This window comes from Dermochelys coriacea, chromosome 2 (genome assembly GCF_009764565.3).
Source record: "Dermochelys coriacea isolate rDerCor1 chromosome 2, rDerCor1.pri.v4, whole genome shotgun sequence".
NCBI classification, from domain to species: Eukaryota; Metazoa; Chordata; order Testudines; family Dermochelyidae; genus Dermochelys; species Dermochelys coriacea.
Window position 1 is genome coordinate 88,187,970 of NC_050069.1, and position 14,805 is coordinate 88,202,774.

General features: G+C 41.4%; 1 protein-coding gene across 7 annotated transcripts in view; it reads right to left on the reverse strand.

The window, feature by feature from the left end:
• EPB41L3 (erythrocyte membrane protein band 4.1 like 3) overlaps positions 1-13,596 on the reverse strand; it is a 192,086-nt gene extending 178,490 nt beyond the window's left edge. For 5 of the 7 annotated variants that reach the window (XM_043508070.1, XM_038388998.2, XM_043508053.1 and 2 more), the window contains exon 1: positions 13,289-13,541. The gene's annotated coding sequence lies outside the window, so the exon portion shown is untranslated. Of the gene's footprint in view, positions 1-13,288 lie in introns of all 7 variants that reach the window. The other 2 variants (XM_043508069.1, XM_043508068.1) reach the window with 2 other exon arrangements.
• Between the last annotated feature and the right edge of the window lie 1,209 nt (positions 13,597-14,805).

Consider the following 14,805-nt stretch of genomic DNA (forward strand, 5'->3'; position numbering starts at 1 on the left):
ATTAAAAAATCTTCAGCCTGCCCAAGTGGGAGTAAAACAAATATGTTTTGCAAGTACTTAAAATATACAATTTAATTTTTATTTTCAAAGCAAATGAAAATAACTTGCACTTATATTCATGTGTGGCCTGATCCAAAGCCCACTGACAACAGTGGAATGACTACTTCAATGGGCTTTGGATCAGGCTCTAGATTTAATAGAGCAATTACTTTATTAGCACCAAAATTATCTCACTGACCTTAAGTATCGTTTCCTCATTTTGCTGATAGCTAAAATACAGGTCATAAGAGCTTTTTTCCCCCTTTTCTAAACAGTAATTTTAACTACTTCCTTATCAACATCTTCCTGTTCAAGTATAATTTAGAAACCTTTGCCACCATAATTTTCCCTGCTTCATTTTCTTTACAGCTAAGTCTTTGTGTGTCAGACTAAATACTTATTCATCAGCACTATTATCCAGGCAACAACTGAAAATGAACAGTCATGGTAAAAAAAATACAAAGACTCTGCATATATATAAAAGCAATTAAAAATAAAAGGCAAATTCTTCAGCTTGATCTGCCTGCATAGTATATGGGGTTAACAGAAAAGTGAACATTAAGACACAGTTGTTCCCTAAATACAACTGAAGACAGTCACTGTACACTGCCATATTCAAAGACTCAAGTGGAGGAGAAACCTCAGGGCTTTAGCTTCTCATAGGGGACGATGAAATAGCATGGTCATTATGCTTTCAGCCTCTGGAAATGGAAGTGTGCAGCATACGCTGTGTTTTTGACCTCCACTGTTGGTCACAACAGGACAACCAGAGAATTCAGCTGCTATGTGGGTGGGAGCAGATGAGAGAATGGTAGAAAAAGGAAGCATAGAATAAAGTGGTGGGTCAAAGCCTCTGAAATCTCATTTGGAGATGCTAAATCTATATTTTAACCACTGTCTTGGGGGACACCCCTCCCACCTCCTCCACCCATTTGTTGGGTTATATGAAGCAAGGGAAAAGCTACTTGTAAATTATCCTAGGCCCCTTCACAAAACAAAAAGCGAACAACAAAATCTGTTTAATTCAAGCAGTTCAAAAAAAAAAAAAAAACAAGCCAACCCCCCCCCCCCCAAGACATGGACTATTTAACATGTTTCTAATAAATTCGGTATCCTCAGGCTTTCTATTCTTTCCAGTAGAAGCTGAATTCAAAGCATTTGATGGAGTAGTTCCATTTTGAGAGGTCACCTTCCTAAAGTTTGGATATTTATTCAGAGTTTACATGAGTTGCTAGGAAGTCTCTTCCCCTCCAGATACCAGCTTTGCACCTTACAATTCTTCCTGAAATCTTATCTCTTCCATCCTTTTAGCCTCCCAATCCATTTTGCCAGTTCTCTTCCCTTCCCTCCTTTTACAACCCATGCTCTGGTTGATTCCAGACCACCACCAACTCACACATTTTCTCTGAAGTCACCAACACCCTTTTCCTCCCAAAAAAATAATCTGCATCTTACATTTGCTGATATCCCAACCTCTCTCTCTCATAGGATCTCAAAAAAATCTTAGATTCAAAGTTTTCAAAAGTAACTAGCAATTCTCAGTGCCTAACCCAAGACACCTTAAAGAAGTCCAGTGCTCAGAAACTCCTGAGAACCCAACTTTTAAAAATGCCATAAAGACATTTCAATTAGGCAGCCCCCCTCCCCCCAAAAAACCACGCAACCAAAATCACTGGTAATTTCTAAAAAAAAACAAAAAACCTTCTTGTCCTGGTTACAACAGCTGGTTTGACTACGGCTTTCACATCAGATAACCTAGATAAAATAGTTTAGAAATTATTTTCATGTCAACAATTATGTAAGAGTGATAAATACTAAAGCTCATAAAATTATAAATTTAGAATTAATCCTCTTAATGTTATCTTCCACATCTGTGCCAATATCAAAACAGAGCGTGGGGGAAAAAATAGACCCCAGCAACATTAGCATCAGATTCAATAACAATTTCATCTTGCTTCTACACTCATGCAGTTCTTTCTGGCACACAAAATAGATCTTTCATTAAATCCAATCCTAGTTTACTAATGCTCTTTTCCTTCCACTGGGGGGGAGGGGAACACCCCCACCAATGACTTAAAGAAGATTCCAAGACTCACCCCAAAATTATCCACATTCCGTGTGCCAGAGTTTCATCCAGTGTATCAGGTTCATGTTGCAGTCAGCCATAACAATTGGTAAAAACAGAAAAGAAAAAGAAAAGCAATTTAGTAATTCGATAACAGTGTCATTGTTTTATGTAAAAAAAACCCAACATTAAATTGGTTTACATTGATAGAAATGATTCTGTAATCAACTAACTGGATTGAACACAGAAAAATTAGCTTCATAAAATGATCCAGTACCAAAGAAACATAGCAGCATATTTTAGCATTGAAAAAATTAAGGTTTAATAATGGTCTGTCAAAGATGACATCATAACAAGGCTTTAGAAGAATAGTGTATCTTTCATTTGTATTTTTTTCATTTGATAATTCTAGGCAGCAAAGATTACATCTACACAGTGCATAGAAAAGGAATGCCATTTTCACAGATAATACACATATCTAACCCCTTAAATACTGAGATATACTATTTATTAGGACAGAATTAAAAAAAACAGACTCAGGACCACACCGAATGGTAATTTTCAGGATCCTATCTCATGTGAATTGATTTACTGGGGGCTAGCAATATATGCAAAAGCTTTGTGCAACTGAAAGCCGCTGGATTTCATCCACTCCTTATCTATAAGAAGTTACCACATCCATCCCGAATTCTGGTAATTTCAACAGGTTTGTGGTAACCAAAGTCAAAATAATGCAGGTTTTCTATTGATTGGAGCTGTCAAGTACTTGTATGGTCAAAAAATCATCCAAAAAAAATCTTTCCCATTAAAGCTTACCCCACCCAATCAATGATTTTGTAGGTCATTGATAGAGCTCTTGTATTCAGGGAAGTATAATTTCACTCTTAACTCCAGCTAGCAAATTGCCTAATAGAATGCAGCTGCAGAATTTACGAAAAATAAATTTAAAATATATCCTGAAATAGTTAACTAGCATTTTTTTTTTAAATTTGGGGGATGGAATTAATTTGAGACACTGTACAAATTTCTAGATGCATCTCTGACTAACCAGAATATTTTGTGTGTATATAACAGCAGAGCAAAGTCTCTTTTCCTAGATAGATAATCTGATTGTTTCTGGAATTCAAGGGAAAATTAGACGTACTAAGTGCAGAGTTACTATGTCAGATAAAGAAAGCAACATGGACTCTAATGGAAAGAGAAACGACAAGAAAGAAATACTAGCTTTATTACACTAATGATTTGATCACCACAGTTTGCCTGTACCATAAGAAACTGCCAATACTGAAAATGTGCCAAGAAGATAAAGTTTGTTTAATCTGCTGTCAAAGATTTGTAATAATCTTCCCAGATATTTTTGGCCTGCCCAGATTCTTCAAACCAAGGGCTAGTCTACACTGACAATGTTAAAGCGCTGCCGCGGTAGTGCTTTAATATGGCTTGTATGGTTGTAGTGCAGTGCTGGGAGAGAGCTCTCCCAGCACTCTTTAACAAAAAAAAAAACAAAAACAACAAACCTTCACAAGGGGCATAGCTCCCACCGCTGGTGCACTGTCTACACTGGCGCTTTACAGTGCTGAAACTTGCTGCACTCGGGAGGGGGGTGTTTTTTCACAACTCTGGAGGGAGAAAGTTGCAGCTCTGTAAATTGCCAGTGTAGACAAGCCCTAAGTGTCTTCAGAAAATATAAAGCACTTAAATAGGCTGCATTGTCTCTATATTGGGCTGAGATCTGATCAGATCACAGGTAAGCAAAATCTGGCATGATCAGTGTTTAGATGTCTAGAAGACTCAAAGCACTGCAGAAAGCAGAACTGGCAATGCAGAAGGTGGTACTTTTTCCTTCTGATTTGGTGCTGAAATAATGTCCTTATTGGGCCATCAGGGGAAAAATAATATACTGGCTCTAAGGAGACTGCAACCAGCAATCATCACTAATACTCAACACGCCTATGGATGGCAGTTGCCGAGTCACTTGTCATTCCCCCCCCCCCCATAGTACTTCCAATGTCTATTACTATGGAAGTAAAGAATGTTGGTGTATACAATGGTGAGAGAAAAGAGACAAGTTACAAGAAGCAAAAAGATATATTGATAAACTGTTTTGACCACTTCATGCAAATATTTTACCGCAACTCCCTTTGTACTGCCTATGTCACTTGCATCCATCCAGCACTTTGGCCTTGCCCATGACATTTTGCAAAAAAGTCAGTTTAGTGTCTCAGCTGTATGCCAATTTGACTAAATTACAGATTAGTAAATTTTACCAACCAGGATTTCCCATGCATTTTTAACTTGAAACTGTTTGTCATTTCTATTCCTAAAGTGCTGTTATAAACTGCCACATTTCATCCCAGAAGTAAATATATTTAGCTGGTGGCTGAAATGAAGTAAAGCACTTTGACGTGAAATGATATATAAATTGTAATAGATTAGTAGTAATCTGCCACAGGATTTGTAACATCAAGAACCAGAATTATCACCAGATTCTTGAACTCTAGATTATATTATGAAATGAGGCCATTATATTTGTATTCAATAGACAATGGTTAGTCAGTCACACACATGTATGTTTCACCTTATTCATCAGTTCTTCCTTTCACAATAACTATGTTACGGTCAGACACTACCCATTTTACCAGAGCCAGAAGAATCCCGGGTTTTTTGCAGCAACAAGATCTTCTCTAACATCAGGCATTATGAACAAGTCATTCTGTCTCCATTTGACCACAACCTTAACTATATCTTCAAAACCAGCTTCAGTATTAATAGGCATAATAAGTAAAATCTCTTTACATCTACATTCTAGTTTGTATGCGACTATGAGCTAAAGTTAAATATTTTACTTTCCAATCCAATAAGTATTAAAGAGAGGAATGTGTAGACACCATTGCTTAATCCACGTTTTAAGGAAAGAATTACAATCTATCCCCAAAAATTGAAATGTTCCTGTGTCATGAACAGTGGTGCAGAAACAATTTTTATACTAAGTGTGCTGCAAGTAGAAACCATGCATTTGGTTATTACTACTTTAAGCCAGCGGCTGCGGCTATACACACCCCAGCACACCAGTCATGAACCCAGAGCAAGTGACCCAGATGAAATGAGTTCAACCTGTTCATAGGCTACTAAATGTTTCACATCAGGCTTACATTTTTTCAGGTGCAATTCTGAACTCAATTTGGACCCACAAGTGAATGACTAGGAAAAAAGAATGAACTTTACATACAAAACTATGGCCACAGTTTGTGGCAGGTACAAAACTGTGAATTCCCATTCATGTCTATAATGAAAAGGCTGCAAGTGTCAGAACATACTAATGAACTGGAAATAGAACTAAGAGGTAGCCAACTGGCAAGAATTACTGTTTGTCTGAAGAATCCTGCTCACTCACCAAGCAGTATGTACTTCAATGCCATTGGCTGCACCACAACAGACTAAAAATGAAAGACCCTGATTGCTCACACCTCTTAAAAATAACCCTAGAAAAATTTCCACTTTAGGTCTGTTCCTGTAGTTTATGCTCCCAGAAGAAATGACAGACAAGTAGTTCACTATTTTCCCCCAAAGCAATCAGTGTGAGAATCCTCCCACACTTACCTTCCTTGCTTTCCACCCATAAAAATAAAATTAACAAATATATTCTCAACTGTGTTCCCTCCCACCCCCGCCCCCCAAGTTCTTAACTGAGAATATATTTGCCAGCTTGCTAGCTGTCATAAATATAAAGGGAAGGGTAACCACCTTTCTGTATACAGTTCTACAAAATCCCTCCTGACCAGAGGCAAAAATCCTTTCACCTGTAAAGGGTTAAGAAGCTAAGGTGACCTCACTGGCACCCGACCCAAAATGACCAATGAGGGGACAAGATACTTTCAAATCTGGGGGAGGGGAGAAAGGCTTTTGTCTGTCTGTGTGATATACCTTTGCCAGAAACAGATCAAGGATGCAAGCCCTCCAACTCCTGTAAAGTAATCTAGCTAGAAAATGCATTAGGTTTTCTTTGTTTTGGCTTGTAAATTTGCTGGGCTGGAGGGAATGCGTGTTCCTGTTTTTGTGTCTTTTTGTAATGTAAGGTTTTGCCTAGAGGGATTCTCTATGTTTTGAATCTGATTACCCTGTAAAATATTTACCATCCTGATTTTACAGAGGTGATTCTTTTATCTTTTCTTTAAATAGGTTCTTAAAAGAAGAATTTTGATTGATTTTTCATTGTTCTTAAGATCCAAGGGTTTGGGTCTATGTTCACCTGTACCAATTGGTGAGGATATTATTATCAAGCCTTCCCCAGGAAATGGGGTGAGGTCTTGGGGGAATAGGACTCCAAGTGATCCTTTCCCTAAATCACTTGGTGGTGGCAGCATACTGCTGAAGGACAAGGCAAAAATCAGTGCCTTGGGGAAGTTTTAAACTAAACTGGTAAGAATAAGCTTAGAGGGTCTTTCATGCGAGTCCCCACATCTGTACCCTAGAGTTCAGAGTGGGGGAGGAACCCTGACACTAGCCAACAAGTTTTCTTGGAGAATGTGGCAGGGTGAAGGAGGAAGCAGTATTGCCAACTCTCAAGATTTTACTGATGGTCTTGTGAACATTTTTTTTGTGAAAGATTTCTCATTAACTTCTGATTTCTGCCTTCAATCTTGTGACATTCTGCCCCTATTCAGAACAGCTACTGTCTACCATTACTATCCATAGGACTGAAGCAACAGGCTGTGCTCAGCAAGAATTGTTACCATATCCTCTCAGCCTTCACAAGTGAAAGCGAGACTACCCTCAGCAAAATGGTGGGCATTTAATCACTCTGGGAAGGCCAGACAGGTGACAGAAGAATGTAGAGGTGCAGGTAAGTGGATGTGTTAGTAAACTGATCAGGAAATTGAGGAGTCAAGAAAACATGGGAAAGCAGCAGAGTGGTGCAGGGAAATCACATGGGTGGTGGTGGGAGACTGGGACTGGGAGACAGACTGGGAGAGATGCAGGGAAATGTGCTAGGGCAGAGAAGGAGAATGTGAGGAAAAATGGAAAGGACAAGTGACTACGGGGAAACATGGAGGGAGAATATCAGAGGGGTAGTCGCCTATCTTGTTCAGGTAGAGATGGAGAGGGGTAGAATGTCAACTTCCCACACCTTAGGGGATAGGAGTGGCTACATGGAGTCCCCACATAGTAAGCAGACAAGCCTGAGTTTCTGAGTATGTACATAAGGTTCAGTTTTGAACCTGAGATGATCACACAAATTTTGAGTTGGCAGCTTCCCACTAAAAATTAAAATATATATCAGAAGGCATGTGAAAAAGATACGTATTTTTTTAAATCTCAAATTTGAGCCATCTCATGATTTTTGGTGCTGGGTGTTGTAAATATTGCAGAAGCAATAGGAGATGGCCCACGTTTTCATTCCCACTTTCTAGGTCACTACTACATTTTCTGCTGTACATACCACATGCTAGCTGCTTGATTCAGGGTAAGAAGGAGATACATTGGACTATGTCCACAAAGCAGCTAAAACTTTTTTTTTTTTAATTCTCACTGCTCTCCTTATATACTCTCTCTCCATCCTTACCCTCTCCATTTGTGCAAGACAACAGTTATGAAGCTGAAAGTGTTGGTTCAGCTCCAGGCAGCAATTTTAGGGTCAATTGCTTCTTCACCAGATGCTGAAATCAGTTTTTCAGGCATCAAATTAGCTGTAAATGTTTCAGAGGATAGTGGATTTTTATTTCCTATTTTCAGTGTGGACCCTCTACTCACAAACCCACATAAGAATCTTTTTTCGCTAGAAATATCTATTTAATTTCTGGGGTCTGATTCCAATTTGCAGTTTTCATGACATGTTCAAGTGTACTATTTGTTGCATTGCCACCCAGCCTATTTGGTGGTAAGAACTGTAACAGATACATCATGCCACAAATCCTAAATAAAGGAGTAAGTGTTCAAAGTGCTGTGCAAAATTTCAGCCATTTATTTCACACTTGCATGCATATAAGCCTTGCAACTAAAAACATTTATGAATCATCTTGGATCCATCCTAACCCCTGGATAGGAATAAGAAAAACTTGAAATGACTCATATACCACTGAAATGCAAGAATGTCAGTCTAGCACATAGTTAATACAGTACACAGACACACAGAGTATTAACTATCAGACTCAATTTGGTCAGCTCTCCAATGAAGAAAACAATCAAACTGCACTGCACATCTTTCAGTAATATTATATTGAAAAATACAAAGCAACAAGGCCCTGATCCTGAAACTTGTTTCACATGGGGACTAGGGTCCAGTTGCAGGATCTGGCCTTTACATATTTCTATATTTTGAGAGAAAGGGAAGATAATGGAAGTCTTCATTATCATTGATGATTTTAGATTTTTATTGTCTGAGGTGCCAAAGAACTGGAAAGTTTCACTATAGAAGATGTTTATATTTTACTGTCATAGCTAAATTGGTAAAGACAACTTCAGAATATTAAAATAAATGGAAAAGCTTTATGCAAACAAACTTTTCTTGCCAAACAATATTAACATTTTCTGTATGTGGTGAATCTTTAGCAAATGTAAATTTTAAATAAAGTGCTAAGCAATGTCGGAATAGGATGCTAATGTCTTGAAAAGAAATGAAACCAGGAACATAAGAACAGCCATACCTCAATCGTCCAGTGGCCTCACTGGTTGCTTAGCAGGCTTCCTGCTTCTGATGTACTTTAAAAAAATTTGCTATTACTTTTGGAGTCTTTAGCTAGCTGTTCTTCATATTCTTTTTTGAACTTCCTAATTATATTTTTTACGCTTCATTTGCCAGAGTTTAAGCTCCTTTCTAGTTTCCTCACTAGGCTTTAACTTCCACTTTTTAAAAGGATGCCCTTTTGCCTCTAACTGCTTCCTTTACTTTGTTGGTTCTCTTACTATGTTTTTTAATTTGTTATGGAGTGTTCTGGATATTCAAAATGTGACACAACAGACTGTAATGCCTAGTTTATCTTTCTCAAATTATACCTCAGTGCTCCAAGAGAGGTCTCAAAAACAAATGTACTGTTTTAGTCTACAGTCATACTATCTCAGCCTGAAGGTCATCAGATCTCACAAGCTAAGCAGGATTGCTTCTGGATGGTATTTGGCAGACCCTCCCAAAAATACCCCAGGTGGTGGTGTATTTAAGATCCAGTAGGACCTTACCACTGAGTCAGCATTCAAACAATACTCCAGCATGATGTTAGGGGGCACTGTGCTAATAAAGGGCTCATCTTTCTGACAAAATGTAAACCAATGCTCCAGTTGTCATTAAACTCTGCAAGAGCAGAGTTATTAGACTCAGTGCCCAGGCCAAATGTCATCTTAGGTCATTATATTCTGCCTGCATAAATTTCCCCTACAGTTTCAATATTTTTCCTCCGTTCTTGTCCTAAGCTGCTGCATAGTGTTGCAGTGCGCTCTGAAACTACTGCTGCATTCCTTTCCAGAGATGGCAGCATTTCAGTAGATGAAGTGATTCCTGCGTACAATTTATAACGTACGCCAAAGTATTTTTTTAATGGAAGAAATATACTGTATAAAATGTAAGATAATAATAAAAAGTTTAAAAACAGAGCTGCCATCAGGCTTTAGCACACCAAACTAGCTTTTAGTTAGTCTTAATAACCTGGGGCTTCTGAAGGTGTGCATAAATGGTCAGAAGCAAACTCTTCCTAGACTATTAGTAAGATGAAGGCTGTCGCAAATGACAGAGGTAGTGTTGCATTTTAAAATCTAAGGAAAATCAGTTTTCTTCTCTAATACAGATGTCATGATAATTTGCAAATTCTCAATATACCCATTCTTCAAATAAGTACTGCCACTAGTAAACAAAACAAAAAAATCTCCCCTCCACTAAATGCACCACCCATCTCTATACTCTCTTTAGAGAATCAGTTTAGAAGCATCAATCTAAAAATGTCAGTTCTGTGTGCAGCATTTCCATTCCAAGTAGAAGAATGCCGCATGTCAGATTGAAAGATTCCTTTCTAAGGTCATTCCATGTTCCAGTAAGTTTGTTATGAAGTTCTGGAATGGCAGATAAGGTTATGTTAGATAACAAAGTGCCTTCATAAGCTTGTTCTAGGCAGCAGCGTGCAGCCAATGTTTGAACAAGGGCTCCTACAAAATTTTCCCTCTTAGAGTCTGTAATAAATCGCATGCTGGAGGATATGTTGTATCAGCAAGGATAGGGGAGGGTTGGGAAAATCAATTAATCCGTTTTCCTATGTTCCTCTTATAATTACAACCAAAGAAAAATAAGACCATTTGGCAAACAACCTTATATTAAGTGCACTTAATGCTGGAAGTGGTCATACTTTGTTCCTGAAAAAAAAAATGGAATGCACAGTATTTATAGAATAGTGCAGTGCTCAGCTTGTGTGATCTGACATAGGAATGCCAGGTGGGAAGTCCTGGAGGAAAAAGGAGAATAGTCCATCGAAAAGTGTTCTTAAAACATGTGATATTTGCATTCTGATGAAATTCAAAGAAAAAAGGTTGTTCTACAGAAGTACTTTTGAAAAAAAGTTATTGCAAAACTTTTTGGTTTTGTATGTTAAAAAAAAAAACTCAATGCTAGAGTGGGCATCATTTTCAGATCAAGAGCAGCAATGCCTGAGCTAAAGTATCCATACAATAGTAGAGAGGGACTATACATGAAGAGGAGTGAATTATACATTGGAAGTATATGGTATGTGTGTTACTATGAAAGACCCATGTATCTGGTCAGAAGGATGAGCAAGTATTAGATTTTTCATGCAACAAATGGAAGCTGACCCACAATCAACTTAAAAAAAAAAAAAAAGAGGCTAGGGCTTTCCTTTTTTTTTTTTTTTTTTTTTTTTTTTAAAAAAGAGAGAGACTATTAGCACTTCCATTAGGAGAGTAGCCCTAACTCTACAGAGATACATAGTGGCACCTAGGGATTCTTCTTTTCCCATTATGCTGCCAGAGGCAAAAGCCTGCAGCCAGATACAAATGCCAATGTCAGGTGTTAAAATAGGCCTTACAAATAAAATAACTGCAGAAAACTATTTTAAACCACACTTGAAGTCCCAAACTGATTTTGGGTTCTATAATCTGTCAGGAAAAGTTAGAAAAATGGCTTCCCAATGCTGAACGGTTGACAAAATGCCAAGTTCTAAATGCTCAAGTTAGTGTATTGAGTCCTACAATACCTTTCACAACCCATATGCATTTCAAAATGCTTCTAAAAGTCATAAATTGCCCCTAAGAACTCATTCCTGACACAGAGGAAGTTAAGATTTTTAGAATCATGTTGTTCTATTTATCCATTCATATTCCTGTTTATGAATCTTATTTTCATACTAGGACATATCCACTATTTATAATCAGAATTTAATATTGAGTATAAACATTATATTTTGTAAGAAAAAAGCAGATAAATGGGCAATTTTTAGACAATAATTTAAAATTGTGTTCTTATAGCGCGTTGTAGTCCTGGGTCCAAGTCACGTGTACAATGAAGGCTCTTTTTATATCAGTCAAAAAGAATGCATGTAGTAACCTCAGCATCATGCACCCAGGCAATGAGTTGTTTGTATAATGCTGCTAAAACCTCCAGCAAGCTCCCGTCACTGAAAAAACCCACCGTGAATCCGCTGATTCAGTGTTTAACTTTGTACTCTGAGGATCTCTGCTTGTCATCAGCGCGCTACAACCCTGCGCCTGTGGCTATTTAAGGCTCGCCCTGTGTCTGGAAACAACTTTCAGCAGATTCCCAGCTCTCCCCTTTAAACGCATCTGAACGACCCGCGCCTCCTTTTAACCACAATGAAATGAAACCGCCCAGCCACTAATCGCTCGGTTAGTCTCATCTCAGAAACACGCTCGGACAATCAGCGAGTCCATTAGTTTAGGCAACGTGCCCAGTAATGCCCGTAGGACACTCACAGGAACCCTACAAGATCGCGGTCTTCTGAAGGAGGAAAGATAGAGCACAAACGCACTTGAAAAAAAGAGGCTGATCCCAAAGCGATTTTACTAAAGAAGAACGTTCCTTGCTGCCGAGTTTAAGGAGAGAGACTTTAGCACACTCTCTCCTCCAGCCACCCTATGATAACAATAGCTGGAGGTGTAAATAGCCACCTACAATCCCCTACGTTATATCCATGAAAGCCTTCCATGTTTCTTTCACTTAGGGTACATTATATAAACGGGGGAGCGGCATTCCCCAGAGCCGAGGGATTTCAAAGAAGACTCTTCCATTACAGCAGTAGACAGCTGTACATGACTGGCAGCATGCAGAACACTACAGCCTAATCTGCAAAGAGTCAGAGCCTTCAAAATAAGAGCTCACAAGCTTCCAGAGCAGGATCTTGGGAGCAGTGAAGTCAATGACCAAAACAAACTACCATTGGCTTTTACTGGAGCAAACTGGCGCTTGGAACCCGCTCCCCCTCTGGGGGCTTCCCCATGCGGTGGGCTTGAGTGGGAGCAGGATCGGGCCCCTCTCGCCTTTCCGCTTCGGAAGCGGAGAAGGGAGTCGAAGAGGAGGAGGAGGATCGCGCTCCGCGCCCGTCGTTGCCCGCAGCAGCTGATAACATTGGAGAGAAGCAGAAAGCCAGCGCGCTTGCAGCTCAACTCCTACCGATAGTGAAGAGACAAGCCCCAAAGCAACTCGAAACTACGTATTAGCGGGGGAGCGAGAGAAAAGCCTGGGTTTGCAACAGAAGGAAAAAAAAAAAAATCAAAGCAATGAAATCAGCCGGCCGCCGAAAGCTGCAGGTTAACCGCTTCGAGCCCAGCTTAGAGGATCACCCAGCTCCTGCAGCCCCGTGCCCGACGGAAGACGCACTTCACAGAGCTAGGGAGAGCCGCGCTGCTGCAGGTGAGCCCGCCGCCACCGCAGTCTAGGGGGAGATTTTTATACCCGCTCCGAGCAGCTGGTTTAACCTACAGCTCCGCAGACACGGCGCAACGCACGGGCAGGGACGAGGTCCGCGCCTGGCATGCCCCCGGCTGAACAGACTGGGGAAGGCAGGCGCGGAAGCAGAAGCAGCCGCTGCCTACCAGCCTTGCCCACTGACCTCAAGCCAAGGACAGCGCAGCGGTTCCTTCTGCGCATCGTTATCCGGCGCCGGCCGGGGCGTGCAAATACAACCGGGGCTCAGCAGGGGGAGGGGGAGGGGAGGAGAAACTGAGGCACCTCACCTGAGCCCTCCGAGGGAACAGCTCCTCCTGCCGCTCCGGAGGATGCTCCCCTTCGCCCCTTTCTCCAGGACCAGGGGCACAGGGCAGGGGAGTCCCAGCTGCGGCTCGGCACCCGGGAAGAGGCGCGCGCCCGCGCGCGCGCTCTCTCTCTCTCTCTCCCGCCCTCCCCGGCTGCTTTCACGCGCTCTGCACCCAAGGCGGCGGCGGCGGCCGGAGAGAGCCGAGCGGCGGCGGCACCCACTTCCCACCTGCAGCGCTCAGCCCCGCCCGAGCCCGTCACGCCGGCCCCGCCCCGCTCGCCCACCGCGCCTCCCCATTGGTGCGCCCTGCGCTCCCCGCCCTCCCCGCCGGCTGCGCGCAGCCCCTGCTGCCGCCGCTCTCTGCAGCGGAGGTGTTGGGATGTGGGTGAGCGCGGGCTTCGGGGAATTGCTGCTTGCATGACTCACGGCTCTTCCCCGGCAGCCAAAGAGGAATGAATTTGCAAACATGGCTGGGACGGGATGGGAAGAGGGTTTGGACAGAGGGTGTGATCTCATTTACACTGATGTAACCCTGAGGCGCTATTCTGCATGGACACCCAGCCCATGCTCGCCCATTGGGGACCCTAAGCAGGAATATTTTGGAGAACCCTCGCCTGCACACAACACATCCTAATAATGAATGGGGGGGAGGTCCTCTGGAGCTACTTGGGGCCCTAAGCAATTGCACAGTCTGCTTAAGAAGCCTAATGCCAGCTCTCCCCATGTGAAATCAGAATCTAGTTCCAGGCGCAGGCTGCTCAGAACTTTACAGCTCTGAGGATACTTGGACTCACTGTATCATGTCAGGAGAATGCAGGGGACACTTCCTCCCATCGTTTTTCTCATTTCTTGGTGATAATTTCTTTGAGTTACTATAGAAAATTCTTTCCTGGGTATCTGGCTGGTGAATCTTGCCCATATGCTCAGGGTTTAGCTGATCACCGTATTTGGGGTCGGGAAGGAATTTTCCTCCAGGGCAGATTGGAGAGGCCCTGGAGGTTTTTCGCCTTCCTCTGTAGCATGGGGCATGGTTGACTTGAGGGAGGCTTCTCTGCTCCTTGAAGTCTTTGAAGCATGATTTAAGGACTTCAATAGCTCAGACACGGGTGAGGTTTTTCATAGGAGTGGGTGGGTGAGATTCTGTGGCCCGCGTTGTGCAGGAGGTCGGACTAGATGATCAGAATGGTCCCTTCTGACCTTAGTATCTATGAATCTATAATGTTCTGAAGTAAAGAGCAGCCAGGTCTGTTTTTATTTGATGGGCTAGACATGCCCTTCTAGAAAAATCATATTAGAGGACTGGCAGCTGTATAAACTTCCTCTCCCACACCTTTCCAGAAATTATAAGAGGTATGCATGGAAATCCAGTGACAGATTTCCAGGTACCATTTTTCCTCTCTACAAGGAGCAGAAAACAGAAAGGGAAAACAATACAGGAGCTATCTTCCTCAGCTAAGCATGTTAGGAACTAATCTCAGGAGTAATGATAGAAATGAT